Source organism: Bos indicus x Bos taurus, chromosome 9, assembly GCF_003369695.1.
Source record: "Bos indicus x Bos taurus breed Angus x Brahman F1 hybrid chromosome 9, Bos_hybrid_MaternalHap_v2.0, whole genome shotgun sequence".
NCBI lineage: Eukaryota > Metazoa > Chordata > Mammalia > Artiodactyla > Bovidae > Bos > Bos indicus x Bos taurus.
Window position 1 is genome coordinate 40,155,982 of NC_040084.1, and position 22,483 is coordinate 40,178,464.

At 39.0% G+C, this 22,483-nt stretch overlaps 1 protein-coding gene across 6 annotated transcripts in view; it reads left to right on the forward strand.

The window, feature by feature from the left end:
• Window positions 1-22,483, forward strand: part of WASF1 (WAS protein family member 1) — a 70,782-nt gene that overhangs the window by 19,796 nt on the left and 28,503 nt on the right. The window contains exon 2 of one of the 6 annotated variants that reach the window (XM_027551224.1): window positions 1,384-1,496. The exons of the other annotated variants lie outside the window; for them this stretch is intronic. The gene's annotated coding sequence lies outside the window, so the exon portion shown is untranslated. The remainder of the gene's footprint in view (window positions 1-1,383; window positions 1,497-22,483) is intronic. 6 annotated transcript variants of the gene reach the window in all.

The following is a 22,483-nucleotide window of genomic DNA, read 5'->3' on the forward strand; positions in this document are numbered from 1 at the left end:
CCAACTCTCACATCCATACATGACCACTGGAAAGTCACTATATTTGCTACAGCAGCAGTTGAAAACTCACGTAGTATTAATATTTGACCTGAATGGATATGAGGCTATTTATAGTCTATATTTATACCAGTTAGTGAATATTCATACATTTCACTATGAATAAAAGTAATAATGTTGGATCATAGGGTGCCTACCTGGACCTTAGTGAATGATTTCTTAATATACAGTATATATACTATATTACCTTTCTAAAATCTGAGAAATTCTAAATTCTGAAACATATTTTCCCCCCAGTGGGTTTAAAAAAAAAGTTTGTGGACCTAACGCTATTTATACTAATAATCTCTCTTTCCCTCTAAAAGATTATAAACTACATGAGGGCAGAAATTAAAACTTATTATTCATCTTTGTGTCTCCCAGTTCGATGACTTACAGGTAATATGTGTGAAAAAAATATTTTTGAATTAACCTTAAGTATTTGTAAACATCGTGGGGAATATAAAGTTGTGGGAGACCTGTCCCAAATCATCTCAGATCCTAGTGAGGAATATAAGTCATGTATTGGCTCATAATGAGACACTACAATGTAAGTAACATACAAATAGCATCAGAAAAGGACTGAAGTAATCTGTGAAAGTTCCACTAAAGAGGTGATTTTTTTAGCTGTTACAATGACTACCATTTGTATAAGATCTACTGTACTAGGTTCTTAATGTTCATGACTAAATCCCCACAAAAATCTTATGATAAAACAGATACTTAGGGATATTGCATAACTCAGTCCTAAAGGTGAGGACTTAAGACCAAATCTCCTATATTGAGATTTGGTTCATCCTTCAAGGAGAGAATGGCACGAACAGAAGTGTGAAAGTAGTTGGAGCATAAGTTCAGAAAACTAGATTATTTTAAAAAGAGTTTATTTACATAATACTGTAATTGATCTAAAATAGAGGTCTCTGTTAAATAAAGTGTTAAGTCTTAGTCTCTGGTTGCTGGAATTTGGGATAATTTTATTTTCATGTTTGTCAATATTTTTCAAATTTTCTTCAAGAAACATACCAATTATATAACTGGCAGCAATAAACATTATTTCACATGATTAAAAGATAAGTATATTTTTTCTGAATATAGTTGGAAAAACATTTGATCCTAGCTACTATTTGGTATAGTTTTTTAATTTAGTGAGCTATCTAAACTTACTTCACTTTAAAGTAACTTACCTTAGCAATTCCCTCTTTCAACTGCTTGCAGAGAACCATCATTTAAAAATGTGTTTCAGCATTAGTTACTGCTTTTATGCCAGAAACAGTGTAATTGTGTCTTTGGAAATACACTGTATTGTGTTTGAAATTAGTATATAAATTCCATCTCTGTGTATTTCAGCAACCTAGTATTTAATGTGAAAAATGTTCCTGTAGAGAAACAGAAGAGGTGAGGAAAGCCTATTGTGAAGAATCACACTAACAGCAATGTGGTTATTCCTGCGTTTGCAAGAGGTAAACTTCTAATCCTACCTAGATACTCTAGGCACATAGGAACTAGGTTTTATTTGTTATGTATGTATGTATGTGCTTAGTCATGTCCAACTCTTTGCAACCCAATGGACTGTAGCCCGCCAGGCTCCTCTGTCCATAATCATCTAAGATGATGGTAACAAGTACTTATTTTAGGCAATAAATTTTATTTTCACGTTGGGTGTTGACTCTGGAAACATTTTCATTTTCATTCACTCTAATAAATTTAGTTTTGTCCATCCCTCTTTTACTATCTGCAGTTATTGGCAAATAAACCAATATGGTGCCATGCAAAAATTAGATATTGATTATTTTAAAAATGTTCATTGAACACTTGCTGTGTAGCAAGAAGTATGCTAAATATTTGTACAGTAATGAATGAAACAGTACTCTTATGGAACTTACAGGCTGGTAGGAAGGATATAACCAGTAGATAAACAAGTAAATATGTATTTATAAATTTAAAACATGCTGTGAGGGAAACAAATAGGACACCATGATAGGATAAGAAGGGGACCTATGTAAGAGGAATTCAGAAGGGCCTTTTGAGCTACGAGAAATGAAAAGAGGCCAGTGATGCCAAGAGGGAACGGTGCATACAAAGGCCCTACAGTGGAAAAGAGCTTGGTGTGAAAGGAAAAGGTTGGTGTGACTGGAGCAACAAAAAGAAGGGTTGAAGGTGAGAATGGAAAGGTCTTAAAGGCTACAGTGAAGAGAGTACATTTAGAATAGGGAAGCTGTTGGAAGGGTTTTAAGCAGAAGAAATAATGTAATCAGACATATTTTAAGAGTATCTTGAGCTCCTCTAAGAAGACAGTAATGGATGCAGATAGATGAAATGAGTCTAAGTTATGGTCTGAACAAGAGACAGTAGTAGCTTGGTTCAGCATAGTGTTAGTGAATTAGTAGATATATATTTTGAAGGTAGAATCAACCCAGATGTAGGGGATGAATAGAGATAGGAGTCAAAAGGATTAATAGGCTTCTGACCACGATAATTAAATGCATATTTGTGAATATCTGTTCATACATACAGGTGATGCAATTTGTTGAACTTGGTATTCCATTAGCTATTGCAGGGTTTAATGGTAAAAAGGACTATATTTTCATTAAAATGGTAGATCCCAGAAATTTCTCTGAAAATAAATGCTTTCCTTATCAAACTTATTTCTTCAAGAGAGGGATCTTAAAGTTTTTTAATATAGTTTATAAAAGCTGATTGTCTTGTTGTATCTTCAGTATACAGTACAGTGACCGACATAGACAACAGACATTCAGTAGTGATTCATTGAATAAATTCTTCATTTAGAAAGAAAAATAACGTTCCCAGAATCAAACTGAAAGAAACGGTGCCAGTGCCATGAAGCAGTTTTTCATTAAAGTTGACCACAGGTGATTTGTTAGGTTAGGTAGACTGTGACAAAGAAATCAAGCAGATATGATTTAAACTTACATCTCAAATCATAAAATACTTTGTTCTGTGACATTATTTAGAAGCTACTTTTGGAGGCGTTATAGGATCTCTAGGATCTTGGAATCAATTTCTGGACAACATAGGATGAATGGAAAAAACATTGAACTAGGTAGGACCTAGGAAGCCTGATTTCCAATTTTGACTCTGCTATGTATACTTCGGGCTAGTTACTAGCTCCCTATACTTCAGTTTCCCCACAAAAATAGGAATAGTCTATATCTCTCTTGAGGACCTTTTTGTAATGATTTACTGTAATGATTAAATACATAAACATTTACATCTACATATATATAGCATTTAAAAGACCTTTATGGTACCCAGTATATAGGTCTCTGGATAAATTGTGAAATGACCACACTAAGCAGCTCCTTGACTTTGTTTCTCCATCCTTTTAAGTGTGGCTTTGCCTGGTGATTGTGCTATGGCTAATAAACTCAGTGGAGGTTATGTTTGGTGAGTTCTGAGCCTGGGCATTAAGAGGTGTTGCATGTTTCCATATGTAGTCAAATCTAGGCTAGCCAGATAGATGATGAGAGATCCTTTGGAATAGAGACAACCATCCCAGCTGAGCCATCTTAGACCAGCCTGTCTACCTGGCAGCTGGCCACAGCATATGAATGAGCCTGGCCAAGATCAGCAGAACTGTTCAGCTGAGCATAGCCTAGATTGCTGACTCAGAATTGGTTGTTATTTTAAGCTACTAATTTTTGAGGTGGTTTTGTTATGTAACAAAAGCCAGTTGATGCAATCAGTGTCCTTAGTAAATCTTACTAAATTAATAGAAAAATAGAATTTATCGGGGTGCTGTTATTTACCAGACACTTAAAAATTTTTACATGTACTTCTCTTGTTTCTAATTCTTAAATCTGCTCTTAGTAATCTTTTGAGTAGTGTGATTGAATTTTAGTCTCCCTGACCCAAAGTCCATGGCCCTGTCCAATAAGCCATGCTACCTCTCAAATGAGATTATTTAGAAATGTTTTATAAACTTAACACTATAAAGTGTTACGGTAGATGAAATTATTATAGCATATATAGTGTCCTTTCAGATTGTAAAGAAAAATATTCAGATTTCCTTAGCCAATGGAAACCAATGGGAACTCCAGAGTAGGGTTGTAAAGAGGATGAGTAGACATACAGCCCCCTGGATCTTAGTGGTTACAGAATAAGGATTTATATTATATTGTTTGGGGTGTATTAGCAGCTTTAGTGACCAGTTTTTCAGTGTTTATGTTAACGTTCCTGTTACCTAATAAAGGATTTGAATTTGTCACTGCCTTCCATGGAGTTGTCCATTAGGGCAGAGTTTTGTGCCATGTCAGTTTATAGATGACAGGCCTTCCCTGTGTCTTGTCATGAGTGTCCCTGGTAGCTCAGCTGGTAAAGAATCTGCATGTAATGCAGGAGACCCAGGTTCGATTCCTGGGTCAGGAAGATCCCCTGGAGAAGGGAACTGCTACCCACTCCAGTATTCTGGCCTGGAGAATTCCATGGACTGTATAGTCCATGGTGTCACAAAGAGTCAGACACAACTGAACGACTTTCACATCACTTATGTCTTGTCATATGTGGCTACATGCTTGCTAAGTTGCTTCAGTCGTGTCCATCTCTTTGTGACCCTATGGACCTGTAGACTGCCAGGCTTATCTGACCATGGGATTCTCCAGGCAAGAATACAGGAGTTGGGTTGCCATGCCCTTCTCCAGGGGATCTTGCTGACCTGTTCCAGATCAAATACCAATCCAGTGGTTGTGATCATATTACCAGATTTAGTTTAATTGAAAGCAGAGTGGTACAACTCATTAGTTTTATTCTATGCAAAGCTAATTTTGTTTCTTTAGAAGTGGGGGAGGGGGTTGTGTGTATCTCTTACCTCTCACAGGATAATAAACTACTCCAAAACTTCATGGCTTAAAACAGCTATCTTATCTGTTTATGATTCTATAGGCCAGCAGTTTGGGCTAGGATCAGCTGAGCAGTTCATCTGCTGACCTTGTCCAGGCTACTTACATGACTGCAGTTATCTGGTGGCCCAGTTTGGGTTGGATAGTTTGAGGAGGTCATCTAGATTTTCTGCTGTGCTGCAGTACACGGGCTTGCAAAGAGTCGGACACGACTTGGTGACTGAAAAACGAACAACAGTCTGAGAAGACCTCATTCACATGACTGGCAGTTGGTTCTGGATATTGGCTGGGCCACGTGTCCCCAGAAGGCTATCTGAGCTTATCTGTGGAAGAGTTCAAAAAAAGCATTTATAGGAGATGTTAGGTCTCTTGCCTGGAGAATCCCAGGGACAGGGGAGCCTGGTGGGCTGCCGTCTATGGGGTTGCACAGAGTCGGACACGAATGAAGCAACTTAGCAGCAGCAGCAGCAGGTCTCTTGAGGCCTAGACTTGGAGATCACACAGTGTCACTTCCACCACATGATACTGTCAAAACAAGTCACAAAACCAGTCCAAATTTAAGGAGTATGAAAATAACGTAATGAAGAGTTACAAAGAATTTGCAGTCATTTCTAATTTACCATAGGTCCCGAGGCACTTAAGTTTGCATGAATTGGATAATACCTATGGGTAATAACACACAATTATTAAAAAATTACCACACAAATTTGACTTGTGTTATTTGGTAGAATAATGTAGAGAGTCATAGCCCTGGGGGAGTGTGGGAGGTGATAAGAAGATGGAGACTAGGTTTATACTTCCTTAAATGGCATAGAATAGCAAAGAGAAATGTTATTTGCAAGGAATGGATTCTTACAAAAACAAAAAATTTCACAGTTTTTATCTTTTTTAGAAGACAATTACATGAAGGTAGACTTTAAGTAATCTGAAAACTAGTATTTTTCTTTTTTAATCTTCATTTTTAATTGCAAAATTACTCCTTGCAATCTTGTGGTATAATAAGAAACATGTAGTTGGTCTTTGTCCCTGGTTCTTGGCACAAGCTCCTAAAACTTTTGAGTATCTTTTTGTATGCAAATAAGATGACTAGTTGGAGAAGGCAGTGGCACCCCACTCCAGTACTCTTGCCTGGAAAAAACCTCATGGATGGAGGAGCCTGGTAGGCTGCAGACCATGGGGTCGCGAAGAGTCAGACACGACTGAGCGACTTCACTTTCACTTTTCCCTTTCATGCATTGGAGAAGGAAATGGCAACCCACTCCAGTGTTCTTGCCTGGAGAGTCCCAGGGACGGGGGAGCCTGGTGGGCCACCGTCTATGGGGTCGCACAGAGTCGGACATGACTGAATCGACTTAGCAGCAGCAAGATGACTAGTGGCAGGGGGCCCCTAGATACCCCTTAGATGGGGACCATAAAAACCAAGACTTGATTAAGAAACTTAGAACTTTCAACGTTACTCCCTAACCTCTAAGAAAGGAAGAGGGTCTACAGATTGTTAACCATCAATGAACAATGATTTCATCAACCATGCTTATGTAACGAAACGTCCATAAAAACTCTTACTAAACTACAGGATTTGGAAAGCTTCCAGATTGATGAACACACTGAGATGCTGGGAGGGTGGTGTGCCCAGACAGGACATGGAAAGTCTGCATGAACTTCTCCAGACCATAAGATTCTCCAAAACCTTGCCCATATTTGTTGTTTAATCACTAAGTCATGTCCAACTCTTGCAACCACATGGCTGTTTTTGAGTTGTATCTTTTATATCAAACCAGTTAAAATAGTAAAGTGTTTTTCTGAGTCCCTTGAGTTGTTCTAGCAAGTTAGCAAACCTGAGGAGGGGGTCATGGAAACCCCTGATTATAGCTTGTTGGGGAGAAAAATGGAAGGCCTAAGACTTTTAACTGGCTTCTGAAGTTGGGGGCAGTCTTGTGGAAGTGAGCAGCCTGTGGGGTTGTGCTGTCTCCAAGTAGTTAATGTTGGAATTAAATTGACTTGTAGGACATACTGGGTGACTCAGAATTGATGCTTTTGAACTGTGGTGTTGGAGAAGACTCTTGAGAGTCTCTTGGACTGCAAGGAGATCAAACCAGTAAGTTCTAAAGGAGATCAGTCCTAGGTGTTCATTGGAAGGACTGGTGCTGAAGCTGAAACTCCCAATACTTTGGCCGCCTGATTGCAAAGAACTGACTCATTGGAAAAGACTCTGATGCTGGGAAAGATTGAAGGCGGGAGGAGAAGGGGACGATAGAGGATGAGATGTTTTGGATGGCATCACTGACTCTATGGACATGTGTTTGAGTAAGCTTCTGGAGTTGGTGATGGATAGGGAAGCTTGATGTGCTGCAGTCCGTGGGGTCGCAAAGAGTCCAACACAACTGAGTGACTGAACTGAACTGAGGTGACTCAGTGGATAAAGAATTCTGCCTGCAATGCAGGAGATGAAGGCAGACGTGAATTTGATCCCTGGGTCTGGAAGGTCTCCTAGAGGAAGGCATGGCGAACTACTCCCGTATTCTTGCCTGGAGAATCCCATGGACAGAGGGGCCTAGTGGGCTACAATCCACAGGATTGCAAAGAGTCAGACACAGCTGAAGCGACTGAGCATGCATGCACGTAGGACATACTGAATTGACTTGTAGAATGCTCAGTTGTTGTCCACAGAGAACTGGAGAACTGCTTGGTATGGAAAAATTACCCATTTATTGTCAGAAATGAGATGTGGGTAAAAACAGCACAATACTTGTGTTCTGCTGCGTGTTTTAAAAAATGTAACATTCAGATTTGATTATTGATTATGTTAAAGACCAGAACAGTTTTTCTGAAGATTCAACAAAGCACACACATAGTGGATTCTGTGGTCATGCAAAATAATAGTTCACAAAAGGGAAAGTGGCAGAAATTCAGAAAACTGCTGTTCCCTTTCATCCAAATATTGTTCTTTAGAATGGAAAAAAGCTATTCTAATTATAAGATTGTGTAGCCCTTTATCCTTGGAAAATTCTTAAGAAATACAAAGTTTTTTCATGGAAATAATCATTAGCATCTTTGAGTTCTTATTTGCTATGTTTCGGGCCTTCTCCTAGTCATTTTAGTGGCTCAGACAGTAAAGAATCTGCCCGCAATGCAGGAGACCCGAGTTCAATCCCCGGATTGGGAAGAAACCCTGGAGAAGGAAATGGCAGCCCACTCCAGTTTTCTTGTCTGGAGAATCCCATGGACAGAGGAGCCTGGTGAGCTATAGTCCATAAGGTTGCAAAGAATCGGACATGACTGAGCAACTACACAGAATCTTTACAAACAACCCAGGTGGTGCTACTGCAGGAGATGTAAGAGATGTGGGTTTGATCCCCTGGTTGGGACAATGCCCTGGAGGAGGACAGTAATGGAATACCCATTCCAGTATTCTTGCCTGAAGGATTCCATGGACAGGGGAGCCTGGCAGGCTACATTCCATAGGGTTGCAATGAGTCAGACACAACTGAAGCGACTTAGCACACATTCACACCCGACCAACCAAGTGAAGTAGGTAGTATTAATCCCAGAGACACAGAGAGGTTAAAGTCCTTAGTACAGTTTGTAAGTGGCAGAACCATACTCAAACCCCATCTCCTTTGTTGTCAGGCTCTGTATCCCTAAACATTATATCAGATCAGATCAGATCAGTCGCTCAGTCGTGTCCGACTCTTTGCGACCCAATGAAGTGCAGCACGCCAGGCCTCCCTGTCCATCACCAACTCCTGGAGTTCACTCAGACTCACGTCCATAGAGTCAGTGATGCCATCCAGCCATCTCACCCTCTGTCGTCCCCTTCTCCTCTTGCCCCCAATCCCTCCCAGCATCAGAGTCTTTTCCAGTGAGTCAACTCTTTGCATGGGGTGGCCAAAGTACTGGAGTTTCAGCTTCAGCATCATTCCTTCCAAAGAAATCCCAGGGCTGATCTCCTTCAGAATGGACTGGTTGGATCTCCTCGCAGTCCAAGGGACTCTCAAGAGTCTTCTCCAACACCACAGTTCAAAAGCATCAATTCTTCGGCGCTCAGCCTTCTTCACAGTCCAACTCTCATATCCATACATGACCACAGGAAAAACCATAGCCTTGACTAGACAAACATTTGTTGGCAAAGTAATGTCTCTGCTTTTGAATATGCTATCTAGGTTGGTCATAACTTTCCTTCCAAGGAGTAAGCGTCTTTTAATTTCATGGCTGCAGTCACCATCTGCAGTGATTTTGGAGCCCCCAAAAATAAAGTCTGACACTGTTTCCACTGTTTCCCCATCTATTTCCCATGAAGAGATGGGACCGGATGCCATGATCTTCGTTTTCTGAATGTTGAGCTTTAACTTTTTCACTCTCCACTTTCACTTTCATCAAGAGGCTTTTGAGTTCCTCTTCACTTTCTGCCATAAGGGTGGTGTCATCTGCATATCTGAGGTGATTGATATTTCTCCCGGCAATCTTGATTCCAGCTTGTGTTTCTTCCAGTCCAGCGTTTCTCATGATGTGCTCTGCATATAAGTTAAATAAACAGTGTGACAATATACAGCCTTGACGTACTCCTTTTCCTATTTGGAACCAATCTGTTGTTCCATGTCCAGTTCTAACTGTTGCTTCCTGACCTGCATACAAATTTCTCAAGAGGCAGATCAGGTGGTCTGGTATTCCCATCTCTTTCAGAATTTTCCACAGTTTCTTGTGATCCACACAGTCAGAGGCTTTGGCATAGTCAATAAAGCAGAAATAGTTGTTTTTCTGGAACTCTCTTGCTTTTTCCATGATCCCGCGGATGTTGGCAATTTGATCTCTGGTTCCTCTGCCTTTTCTAAAACCAGCTTGAACATCAGGAAGTTCACGGTTCACATATTGCTGAAGCCTGGCTTGGAGAATTTTGAGCATTACTTTACTAGCATGTGAGATGAGTGCAATTGTGCGGTAGTTTGAGCATTCTTTGGTATTGCCTTTCTTTGGGATTGGAATGAAAACTGACCTTTTCCAGTCCTGTGGCCACTGCTGAGTTTTCCAAATTTGCTGGCATATTGAGTGCAGTATTATATAAATATTTGTGTGCGTATTTATTGATTGATTGTACCACACGACTTGTGGGATTTTAGTTCCCTAACCAGAGATTGAACCCAGGCCTTTGGCAGTGAAAGCATGGAGTCCTAACCACTGGACTTCCAGGGAATTCTCATTGTTTTGATTTGTAGTTCTCAAATGACATATGATGTTGAGCATCTTTTTATATGCTTCTTTACCATCTATATATCTCTTCTGGTGAAGTGTCTGTTTAGATCTTTAGCCCAGTTTTTAACCAGGTTATTCTTTAAAAAAAAAAAAAAAAAACTTAACAATTGCTTGTATACTCTGGACAACAGTTCTTTTTCAGTCCTTTTCAAATGTTTTTTCACAGTTTGTGACATGTCTTCTCATTCTCTTGATGTCTTTTGTAGAGCAGAAATTTTTAATTTTAATAAAGTCCAGCTCATCAGTTATTTTTTCATGGATCTGAAAAGTCACTGCCAAACACAAAGGCATCTAGATTTTCTCCTTTGTTATCTTCTAGAAGTTTTATAGATTTTCATTTCACATTTAGGTCTGTGATTCATTTTCAGTTAATTTTTGTGAAAGGTGTAAGGTCTGTGTTTATATTCACTTTTTTACATGTAGATGTCCAGTTTTCCAGCACCATTTGTTAAAGACTCTGCTCTCCATTGCACAGGCATATCTTGGATATGTTGTGGATTTGGTTCCAGACAACCCCAATAAAGTGTATACACATTTAAGCTAGTCACATGAATTTTTTTTCCTTCTTAGTGCATATAAAAGTTATGTTTATGTTATACTTTAGTCTATTATGTGTGGAATAGCACTATGTGTAAAAAATAATACATTAATTGAAAAATACTTTATTGCTAAAACTACTGTCATCTGATGACACAGGGTTGCCACAAACCTTCAATTTGTAAGAAATGCAGTATCTGTGAAGCACAATAAAATGAGGTGTGCCTATTATTATTTTACTTTTCTTGTCTAAAATCAGTTGGCGGTATTTATGTGGGCCTGTTTGTGGGCACTCTGTTCTGTTCCATTGATCTATTTGCCCGTGCTTTTGCCAGTATCGTACTGTCTCACTTACTGTAGCTTTATACTAAGGCTTGAAGTCAGGTAGCATCAGTCTTCCAACTAATTTTTGTTCCCTTCAATATTACATTGGCTGTTCTGGGTCTTTTGGCTTTCCATATAAACTTCAGAATCAGTTTGTCAGTAGCTACAAAATAAATTGCCAGGATTTTGATTTGGATTGCATTGAATCTTTAGATCAAGTTGTGAAGAACTTATATCATGACCATATTGAATCTTCCTATCTATGAATGTGAAATATTGCTTCATTTATTTAGTTCTTCTTTTTCTTTTTTTCAAATCAGAGCTTTATAGTTTCCCTCATATAAATCTCATATAAATTTATACCTAAGTAGTTTGGGGCTTGGGGTGCTAATGTAAATTATATGTTATTAATTTAAATTTACAGTTGTTATTGCTGGTATATTGAAAAACAGTTGAGTTTTATATATTAACCTTGTATCCTGTTGTCTTGTTATAATTTATTAGTTCCAGGAGTTTTTGTTGATTATTTTGGATTTTCAACATATATAGTCATGTTATCTGTGAATAAAGACAGTTTTATTTCTTCTAAATCTGTTTATTTTTTTCCTTTTCTTGTCATATTGCTCTGGCTAAGACTTTGAGTAGGATGTGATGATATGGGACATTTTTGCCTTGTTTCTAACCTTGGCAGGAAAGCTTCTAGTTTCTCACCATGAAGTATGATGTTAGCTGTAGGTAATAGCTTTAGCTGTTGGTGGTAGTGGTGGTTTAGTCACTAAGTCATGTCTGACTCTTGCAATCCCATGGACTGTAGCCTGCCAGGCTCCTCTGTCCATGGGATTCTCCAAGCAAGAATACAGGAGTGGGTTGCCATTTACTTCTCCAGCTTTAGCTATTAGATGCTGCTTATTAAGTTGAGGAAGTTACCATCTATTCCTGGTTTGCTAGACATTCTGAATTTATCATGAAAAAGTGTTAGGCTTGTCAAATGTTTTTTCTACATAATTAATATGATCATGTGACTTTTCTTCCATAGCAGGTTGATGGGATGGATTCAGTTTGATTGATTTTTGACTGTGGAACCAGTCTTCCATGACTCAAATGAATCCCACGTTGTTGTAGTGTGTAATTTTTGTATACCTTAATGATTTTGCTAAATTTTTGTGGGGGATTTTTGCATCTGTATTCATCAGAGGTGTTGATTTGTAGTTTTCTTTTCCTGATATTAGTATATCTTTATCTGGCTTTTGTATTAGTGTAATGCCAACTTCATTGACTTAGGAAGTATTCCTTCCTCCTTTATCTTTGTTTAATGACTTTTGAAGCAAGCCATGTGCTGTCTGCCTGATAAATCTTAATTTATATTTTGTCTGTTTTGAGAATACTGTATAATGAAAAAATGTGATTAGGTAAGAATAGACTCACAGAAGAGGAATCATGAAAAATAGGGTAGTTGGAATACAGAATGAAGCAGGGCAAAGACTAATAAGAGTTTTGCCAAGAAAATGCACTGGTCATAACAAACACCCTCTTCCAACAACACAAGAGAAGACTCTATACATGGACATCACCAGATGGTCAACACCTAAATCAGATTGATTATATTCTTTACAACCAAAGATGGAGAAGCTCTATACAGTCAGCAAAAACAAGACCGGGAGCTGACTGTGGCTCAGATCATGAACTCCTTATTGCCAAATTCAGACTTAAATTGAAGAAAGTAGGGAAAACCACTAGACCATTCAGGTATGACCTAAATCAAATCCCTTATGATTATACAGTGGAAGTGAGAAATAGATTTAAGGGCCTAGATCTGATAGATAGAGTGCCTGATGAACTATGGAATGAGATTCGTGACATTGTATAGGAGACAGGGATCAAGACCATCCCCATGGAAAAGAAATGCAAAAAAGCAAAATGGCTGTCTGGGGAGGCCTTACAAATAGCTGTGAAGAGAAGAGAAGCGAAAAGCAAAGGAGAAAAGGAAAGATATAAACATCCGAATGCAGAGTTCCAAAGAATAGCAAGAAGAAATAAGAAAGCCTTCTTCAGCAATCAGTGCAAAGAAATAGAGGAAAACAACAGAATGGGAAAGACTAGAGATCTCTTCAAGAAAATCAGAGATACCAAAGAAACATTTCATGCAAAGATGGGCTCGATAAAGGACAGAAATGGTATGGACCTAACAGAAGCAGAAATATTAAGAAGAGATGGCAAGAATACACAGAAGAACTGTACAAAAAAGATCTTCACAACCCAGATAATCATGATGGTGTGATCACTGACCTAGAGCCAGACATCCTGGAATGTGAAGTCAAATGGGCCTTGGAAAGCATCACTACGAACAAAGCTAGTGGAGGTGATGGAATTCCAGTTGAGCTATTCCAAATCCTGAAAGATGATGCTGTGAAAGTGCTGCACTCAATATGCCAGCAAATTTGGAAAACTCAGCAGTGGCCACAGGACTGGAAAAGGTCAGTTTTCATTCCAATCCCAAAGAAAGGCAATGCCAAAGAATGCTCCAACTACCGCACAATTGCACTCATCTCACATGCTAGTAAAGTAATGCTCAAAATTCTCCAAGCCAGGCTTCAGCAATATGTGAACCGTAAACTTCCAGATGTTCAAGCTGGTTTTAGAAAAGGCAGAGGAACCAGAGATCAAATTGCCAACATCCGCGGGATCATGGAAAAAGCAAGAGAGTTCCAGAAAAACAACTATTTCTGCTTTATTGACTATGCCAAAGCCTCTGACTGTGTGGATCACAAGAAACTGTGGAAAATTCTGAAAGAGATGGGAATACCAGACCACCTGATCTGCCTCTTGAGAAATTTGTATGCAGGTCAGGAAGCAACAGTTAGAACTGGACATGGAACAACAGACTGGTTCCAAATAGGAAAAGGAGTACGTCAAGGCTGTGTATTGTCACCCTGTTTATTTAACTTATATGCAGAGCACATCATGAGAAACGCTGGACTGGAAGAAACACAAGCTGGAATCAAGATTGCCGGGAGAAATATCAATAACCTCAGATATGCAGATGACACCACCCTTATGGCAGAAAGTGAAGAGGAACTCAAAAGCCTCTTGATGAAAGTGAAAGTGGAGAGTGAAAAAGTTGGCTTAAAGCTCAACATTCAGAAAACGAAGATCATGGCATCCGGTCCCATCTCTTCATGGGAAATAGATGGGGAAACAGTGGAAACAGTGTCAGACTTTATTTTTGGGGGCTCCAAAATCACTGCAGATGGTGACTGCAGCCATGAAATTAAAAGATGCTTACTCTTTGGAAGGAAAGTTATGACCAACCTAGATAGCATATTCAAAAGCAGAGACACTACTTTGCCAACAAAGGTCCATCTAGTCAAGGCTATGGTTTTTCCAGTAGTCATGTATAGATGTGAGAGTTGGACTGAGAAGAAGGCTGAGCGCTGAAGAATTGATGCTTTTGAACTGTGGTGTTGGAGAAGACTCTTGAGAGTCCCTTGGACTGCGAGGAGATCCAACCAGTCCATTCTGAAGGAGATCAGCCCTGGGATTTCTTTGGAAGGAATGATGCTGAAGCTGAAACTCCAGTACTTTGGCCACCTCATGCGAAGAGTTGACTCATTGGAAAAGACTCTGATGCTGGGAGGATTGGGGGCAAGAGGAGAAGGGGACGACAGAGGATGAGATGGCTGAATGGCATCACTGACTCAATGGACGTGAGTCTGAGTGAACTCCGGAAGTGATCCGGAATGATGGACAGGGAGGCCTGGCGTACTGCGCTTCATGGGGTCACAAAGAGTCGGACACGACTGAGCGACTGATCTGATCTGGAGCAGAATTCATCTCTATGTTCTAGGACCTGTCCCCCAAAAAAGAAAGTATTTTTCATAAATAATCATTCTTTTTTTTTTTTCTCTCACAAATCTTTTAATAACAGTAAATGAAGGAAACATTTAACAGTAAGTGCCATGGTGAGGGTTCCTTTTCATTCAGGGATCAACAACAGAAACACCTCAATCTAACATTCAGAGTGTGAAGTACACAAATTAATTAATAATCATTTATTTCCAAAGGTGACTGCAGAAACCATTTTGGTACAATCAAAAGGGTTTTACAAAACAGAGAAAACATTACAAAATGTCCCAAGAGGTGAGCAAACTGGCGGGGTCACAGAGCACCCAAGAAGCGGCCTAGCGAAAGTACTCATCTACTCATTGCAGCTGGTTAGGGGACTCACAAAAACTGGTTCTCCAAGGGAGTCACTGTGGGGGCAAGCGCCAGGGAGGGGGTCTGCCCAGGACACAGCAATCTCCCCTTGATAAATTCAAATTACTTTTAAATAATTCAAATTACTTTGTGTGCGTGTGTGTGTGTAGCAGAGGTTTATCTAAGTATGAAAAGGACAGAGAAAGCTTCTGACATAGACATCTGAAGGAGGACAAGAGTGGCTCCCTCACTAGTCTTAGCAAGGGAGCCATATTCTTTTTTAAATTGGTTATTACAATAAATCAAAAGAATGTCTCAAGGTGGTAAAGATCTTCCTAGACCCACTCCCACAATTTACATTTTAAGATGATAGGATTAGAGCTAACAACAGAAAGATCTTACCAGACCCACACCCATAGTATACATTTTAAGATAACAGGATTCAATTCAGTTCAGTTCAGTAGTGTCTGACTCTTTGGGACCTCATGGACTAACGGGATTAGTCAGGTTTTCAAGAAGGAGAAACTGTCTTCAAGCAGGATACATTGTTGTTATATAGTCCTTATATAGAGAGTTTAAGCTGAGTTGTTTTGTTGTGTAATCATCATCAGCTCAGGGTTTTATGTGACTAAGACTAAGGAATGTAGAAAAATATGTTTGTCCTTTTCTCCTCCTTGAGAATTCCAGACCTCTATCTCTTCCTTCCGAGAAGGCAATGGCAAGCCACTCCAGTACTCTTGCCTAGAAAATCCCATGGATGGAGGAGCCTGGTAGGCTGCAGTCCATGGGGTCGCGAAGAGTTGGATGCGACTGAGCGACTTCACTTTCACTTTTCACTTTCACACAATGGAGAAGGCAATGGCAACCCACTCCAGTGTTCTTGCCTGGAGAATCCCAGGGACGGCAGAGCCTGGTGGGCTGCCATCTGTGGGGTCGCAAAGAGTCGGACACGACTGAAGCGACTTAGCAGCAGCAGCAGCATCTCTTCCTTGAGAGCCCCAGACCTCTTCTCCTCCTCAGGGACCCTGGACTTCATATCAGCCTACCTAGGAATTGACTCATTCCCCTCTTTTTTCTTTTAGAATATGTTGCCAAGGGAAAGGGGCATCATTTTAGTTCTATAACTACTTCCTGCTATTGAGGAGTGTCATCCCTAAATTGTTGAAGTACATATTCTCCTCACCCTCATACTGAGGGTCTTTGATCCAGGGGCCCCAAGTAACAGTTGGAGAAGGTTGTGACACTCATAGGAGCTTGAACCATCATTTGTAACCTAAAAGCTTTCAGATGGTTAGAAACAAACCCCATTTTACAGTTATAGATGTAAGCCAAAATAGTCATTAAACCAGTTAAAACATAACCGAAATTAAAAGTCACATTATGTCCATAGTTAAGGTACAATGTGTTATATCAGTCCATTTTAGGATTGTTAGATGTCATCAGATTAAAGAGAGGCATCACATGTAATTGTTGTTGGTGAAGATATTGACAGAGTTGAGGAAAGTCTTTTCCTTGAAGTAGAGAAACGCACCATGTGAAGCCTTCAGTTGATGAGGAGGGGAGTGTTCCGCACACCCAGCAATTAGATCAATTGTGTAATGTAGCATAGGAATGAGCCCAGAACAGGAAGGCATTGTCTTGAGGGTCAAACAGCGGACTCAGGACTTTTGGAGTCAGCAGAAGCAAGCCCGTATAGCTTGTCAAACTTATCTGGTAAGGACCTTCCCAGGGGAGCTCCAGGGATTGTCTTGCAGATCCCAGTGTCTTTATCAGAACCTTGGTTTCTGGTTCAAACAATGGCTTATTTGACTCAGAGGCTGGGTCAGGAGTCATATCCTTGTAAATAATTCAAATTAGTTTTAAAAATGCTTCTGAATGTATTTTCTAAAATATATTCACAGAAATGCCCAATAATAACATGAATATATCAGTGAGACAGATAGAATTTGAATTTCACTACTTGCATTCTTTCAAATTGAACCCGGGTCTCCCACATTGCCGGTAGATGCTTTACCATCTGAGCCACCAGGGAATCCCAGCTAATAAACTTTAGCTTTATTAATGTCTGTTAATGGTGACAAGGTCCACCTATTATGTGTTTTGTTTTAGACCTCTTTACTTGCTTATGCATGTGAAACTTAACTGTTGAAGACTGCTCATACAGGCTCGGTTCTTGCCGAACTGTGGTCTTTCTGTAGAGGTCAGTTTAAGGCTGGGCCATGTTCTTGTTGTCAGGTAGCCTGTTCATAGAGGACAAAGCAACATTGTTCATAATAGTAAATGAGAAAACTGGAATGTAAGCATCTTTGTAATAATACATTGAAAATGCTTTAAGAATATCTATATGATACTGTATTTTATTAGGCATATAAGCAACAGAATAAAACCATTGAAAAGAAAGATACTTTGGGAAAAAAGTAAAATTTAGAAGAAACTTAAGTCGCTGCCTACTGACCCATCACCCTTGTTACCATTTAAACTGTAGAATCCTAGTTCCTCCACCATTTTTTCCAGGTACAAAAGAGGAGAGTTCACAGCTTCTCCTGAGAACTACTTCTGGAACTCAAAAGAATCCCTTTGCTTTTTTGCAGTAAAGGTACCACTAACTCTTTGCCTGCCACTTATCCTCTCCCTGCCCTGCCCTTAAAACAAACTTATGTGTGTTATTTATCCAAGAAAAACAAACATATGTTCACACACAGACTTGTACAAAAAGTTCATAGTCACTTTATTTGTAATAGCCCCTAACTGAAAGTAACCCAAATGTCCATCAACAAATGAATGGTGAATTATGGTAAATCCATACTATGAACAATAAAATTCAACAGTAATAATGAATGATTTATTGATACATGCAACAACATGGATGAATCTAAAAAAATCACTTAGGCTAATGGAAAGACAGGCAAAAAAGAGTAAATATGATTCCACACATATAGAATTCTACGACAGGCAAAAAAGAGTAAATATGATTCCACACATATAGAATTCTACAACAGCCAAACAAATCTGTAGTGACAGAAAGCAAGTGCCTGGTTGATTGCAGGCAAGAGTAGAGGGAGAGATTGCAAACGGGCACAAAGAAAATGTAAGCAGCGACTGTAGTGATTTCACAGTGTTAAACTGTTAAAACTGCTTTAAAACTAATTAAAATTGTACACTTATAAGTATGTACACTTAATTTTCTGTTGCTGCTTAACAAATTACCACAAATTTGGCAGATTAGAACAGTGTCTATTAATTATCTCACAGTTTTGTAGGTCACCAATTTGAGTGGGCTTGGTTAGTTTGCTGCTTAGCATCTTATAAGGCTAAAATCAAGGTGTTAACTGCACTACATTCATTTCCAGAGGCTTTGGATGGAAAAAAATCAGCTTCCAAACCCATTCAAATTGGCAGATTCAGTTCCTTGCAGTTGTAGAACTGTTTCTGTTTTTCAATATGCTATCTAGGTTGGTCATAACTTTCCTACCAAGGAGTAAGCGTCTTTTAATTTCATGGCTGCAGTCACCATCTGCAGTGATTTTGGAGCCCAGAAAAATAAAGTCTGACTCTGTTTCCACTGTTTCCCCATCTATTTCCCATGAAGTGGTGGGACCAGATGCCATGATCTTCGTTTTCTGAATTTGAACTTTAAGCCAACTTTTCACTCTCCACTTTCACTTTCATCAAGAGGCTTTTGAGTTCCTCTTCACTTTCTGCCATAAGGGTGGTGTCATCTGCATATTGTACTTTATTTATACCTCAATAAAGTTTGTGTTTTTTCCCCTAAAAATAAGACAAAGGACATAATGATAATAAATGTTTTCAAAGGGATGATTCTAAAACTCAAAAGAGATGTAATTTGATTATTCTCACTGATTCAGCGTAGCATTTGCAAAAAATTTCCATGTCCAAGTCAGGGAAGAGAATTAAAATGTTAATAATATGCCTAGCACCTTTTCAGTATTGGTATTTTTTCTTTTCACCTGTAATGAGAGGAAACTATAAAATGTCGAGGATGTAACTATGAATCATACATAATAGAAAAGATGATTTTGGAAGTTTTACAAGTTCTTGACTCAAAATTGCTGACTAATTAACATTGTAATTTAATTGTATGTCTACAAATATAAATTTAATAAAATTTCTATTCATTATTTAAACTTGTACAGTAGATGAATTAAATGTAGCTATGAATTTTGTTGTTTCTGTTATTATTAAGGCCAATCTTGGAATTCTTGAGTTTATAGAATTCTTATATTATAGAATGTAGGGAATACTGTTTCTGTATCATGGAAAAGGTTTTATTTACTCATCATTTACTTTCTAGAAAGGATTAAAGAATGATGTATTTAATATTTTATTATAATTATTTAATGGGCAAAAATTTTAGGAATTTAGAAATTTTTGAAGACGAGAAGATTTACAGTAAGATGTGATTAGTCTTGGATCATCAACTTATTAGTATATAATACCAGAGTTAGCAAGGCTGTCAAACAACTGGAATGCTCATAAAGAACTGGTGGGGTGGAAATTGGTTCAAGCACTGTGGAAAATTACTTAGCATTATTTACTAAAGCTATACATATGTATGCATAGATCAAACTGCCAATATCCATTGGCAAGAGAAAAAGCAAGAGAATTCCAGAAAAACATCTACTTTTCCTTCATTGACTATGCTAAAAAAGCCTTTGACTATGTGGATCACAACAAACTTTGGAAAATTGTTAGAGATGAGAATACCAGACCACTGTACCTGCCTCCTGAGAATCTGTATGCAGGTCAAGAAGCAACAGTTAGAACTGGACATGAAACAACAGACTGGTTCCAGACTGGGAAAGGAGTACGTCAAGGCTGTATATTGTCACCCTGCTTATTTAACTTATATTCAGAGTACATCATGAGAAATGCGGGCTGGATTAAGCACAAGCTGGATCAAGATTGCCAGGAGAAATATCAATAACCTCAGATACGCAGATGACACCACCCTTATAACAGAAAGTGAAGAGGAACTAAAATAAAGAGCCTCTTGATTAAAGTGAAAGAGGAGAGTGAAAGTTTTAAGAGCTGGCTTAAAACTCAACATTTAGAACACTAAGATCATGGGATCCGGTCCCATCACTTCACGGCAAATAGATGGGGAAACAATGGAAACAGTGACTTTATTTTCTTGGGCTCCAAAATCACTGCAGATAGTGACTGCAGCCATGGAATTAAAAGATGCTTGCTCCTTGGAAAAAAAGCTATGACAGACTGGGACAGCATATTAAAAAGCAGAGACATTACCGACAAAGGTCCATCTAGTTACATTTATGGTTTTTCCAGTAGTCATGTATGGGTGTGAAAGTTGGGCCGTAAAAAAAGCTGAGCACCGAAGAATTGATACTTTTGTACTGGGTGTTGGAGAAGACTCGAGAGTCCCTTGGATATCTAGGAGATCAAATCAGTCAATCCTAAAGGAAATAAGTCCTGAATATTCACTGGAAGGACTGATTCTGAAGTTGAAGCTCCAACCCTTTGGCCACCTGATGCAAAGAACTGACTCATTGGAAAAGACCTCGGTGCTGGGAAAAATTGAAGGCAGAAAAAGGGGACGACAAAGGATGAGATGGTTGGATGGCATCACCGACTTGATGGACATGAGTTTGAGCATGCTCCGGGAGTTGATGATGAACAGAGAAGCCTGGCATGCTGCAGTCTATGGGATTGCAAAGAGTCGGACACGACTGAGCTACTGAACTGATACATATATATGTTTATATATATCCTATGAACCAGCATTTTACTGCGTCTAGTCATTTTACGTATTGTTATTCGTTCACTAAGTTGTGTCAGACTCTGCGATTCCAAGAACTGCAGCAACCCAGGTTCCTCTGTTTTTCACTGTTTCCTGGAGTTTGCTCAAATCATGTCCATTGAGTCAGTGATACTATCTACCTATTTTATTCTCTGCTGTTACCTTCTGCTTTTGCCTTCCATCTTTCCCAGCATCAGAATCTTCCAGTGAGTCAGCTCTTCCTATCAGGTGAGCAAAGTATTGGAGCTTCAGCTTCAGCAACCATCCTTTCAATGAATAGTCAGGATTGATCTCCTTTAGGATCAACTGGTTTGATCTCCTTGCAGTCCAAAGAACTTTCAAGAGTCTTCTCCAGCACCACAATTCAAAAGTCTCAATTCTTTGGCACTCAACCTTCTTTATGGTCCAGCTCTCACGTCCATATATGCAACTGAGAAAACCGTACCTTTAGCTATACAGTCCTTTGTTGACAAAGTGATGTCTCTGCTTTTTAATGTGCTGTCTAGGTTTATCAAGCTTTCCAAGAAGTCAAGCATCTTTTAATTTTGTGGCTGCAGTAACCATCTGCAGTGGTTTGGAGCCCAAGAAAATAAAATCTGTCACTGCTTTTACTTTTCTCCTGTTCTATTTGCCGTGAAGTGATGGGACCGGATGCCATGATCTTGGTTTTTTCAGTGTTGAGTTTCAAGCCAGCTTTTTCACTTGTCTCTTTCACCCTCATCAAGAGACTCTAGTTCATCTTCACTCTCTGCCATTAGAGTAGTTTCATCTGCATATCTGAGGTTGTTGATATTTCTGCCAGCAATCTTGATTCCAGCTTGTGATTTATCTGGCCCGGCATTTGCATGATGTACTCTGCATATAAATTAAATAAGTGAGGTGACAATATATAGCCTTGTACTCCTTTCCCAATTTTGAATCAGTTGATTGTTCCGCGCCTGCTTCTGACTGTAGATTCTTGACCCACATACAGGTTTCTGAGGAAGATAGGTAAGGTGGTCTGGTGCTCCCGTTTCACATATACTTCATAATAAAAGATAAGAGCTTTTTAAAATTCTTTAAAGTTGAATGTTTGTGATCATTTACTCCTTCAGAAGACTTGTGTGTTCTTTATTGAATTTCAAAGTTCAATTTTTTAATTTGATTGTATTTTATCTTTTAGTTCTACTTTTGTGTTCCTTTCAGGCATGTTTCCTTATTTTTCCTCTCTTATCCTTGACTTAAATATCCCATCTCCTTGACATTTTGTCCATCATAGACATAAGTGTTGTCTGATTCAACTTTCTACAGTTATGGTATAATGCTCTGTAATTGTGCTGTCCTGTAATTGAGTTGTCCTCTGTAATTGCACCCACAAGCCACATGTGGCTATTGAGTACTTGAAATGTGGCTTAGTGTGACTGAAAAACTGAACTTGAAATTATTTATTTTTAATTTAGCTACATGGTGCTAACAATTAATATACCATAGGTCTATATCAACATTGTCTTCCTTACCTCTTTAGCTTGTT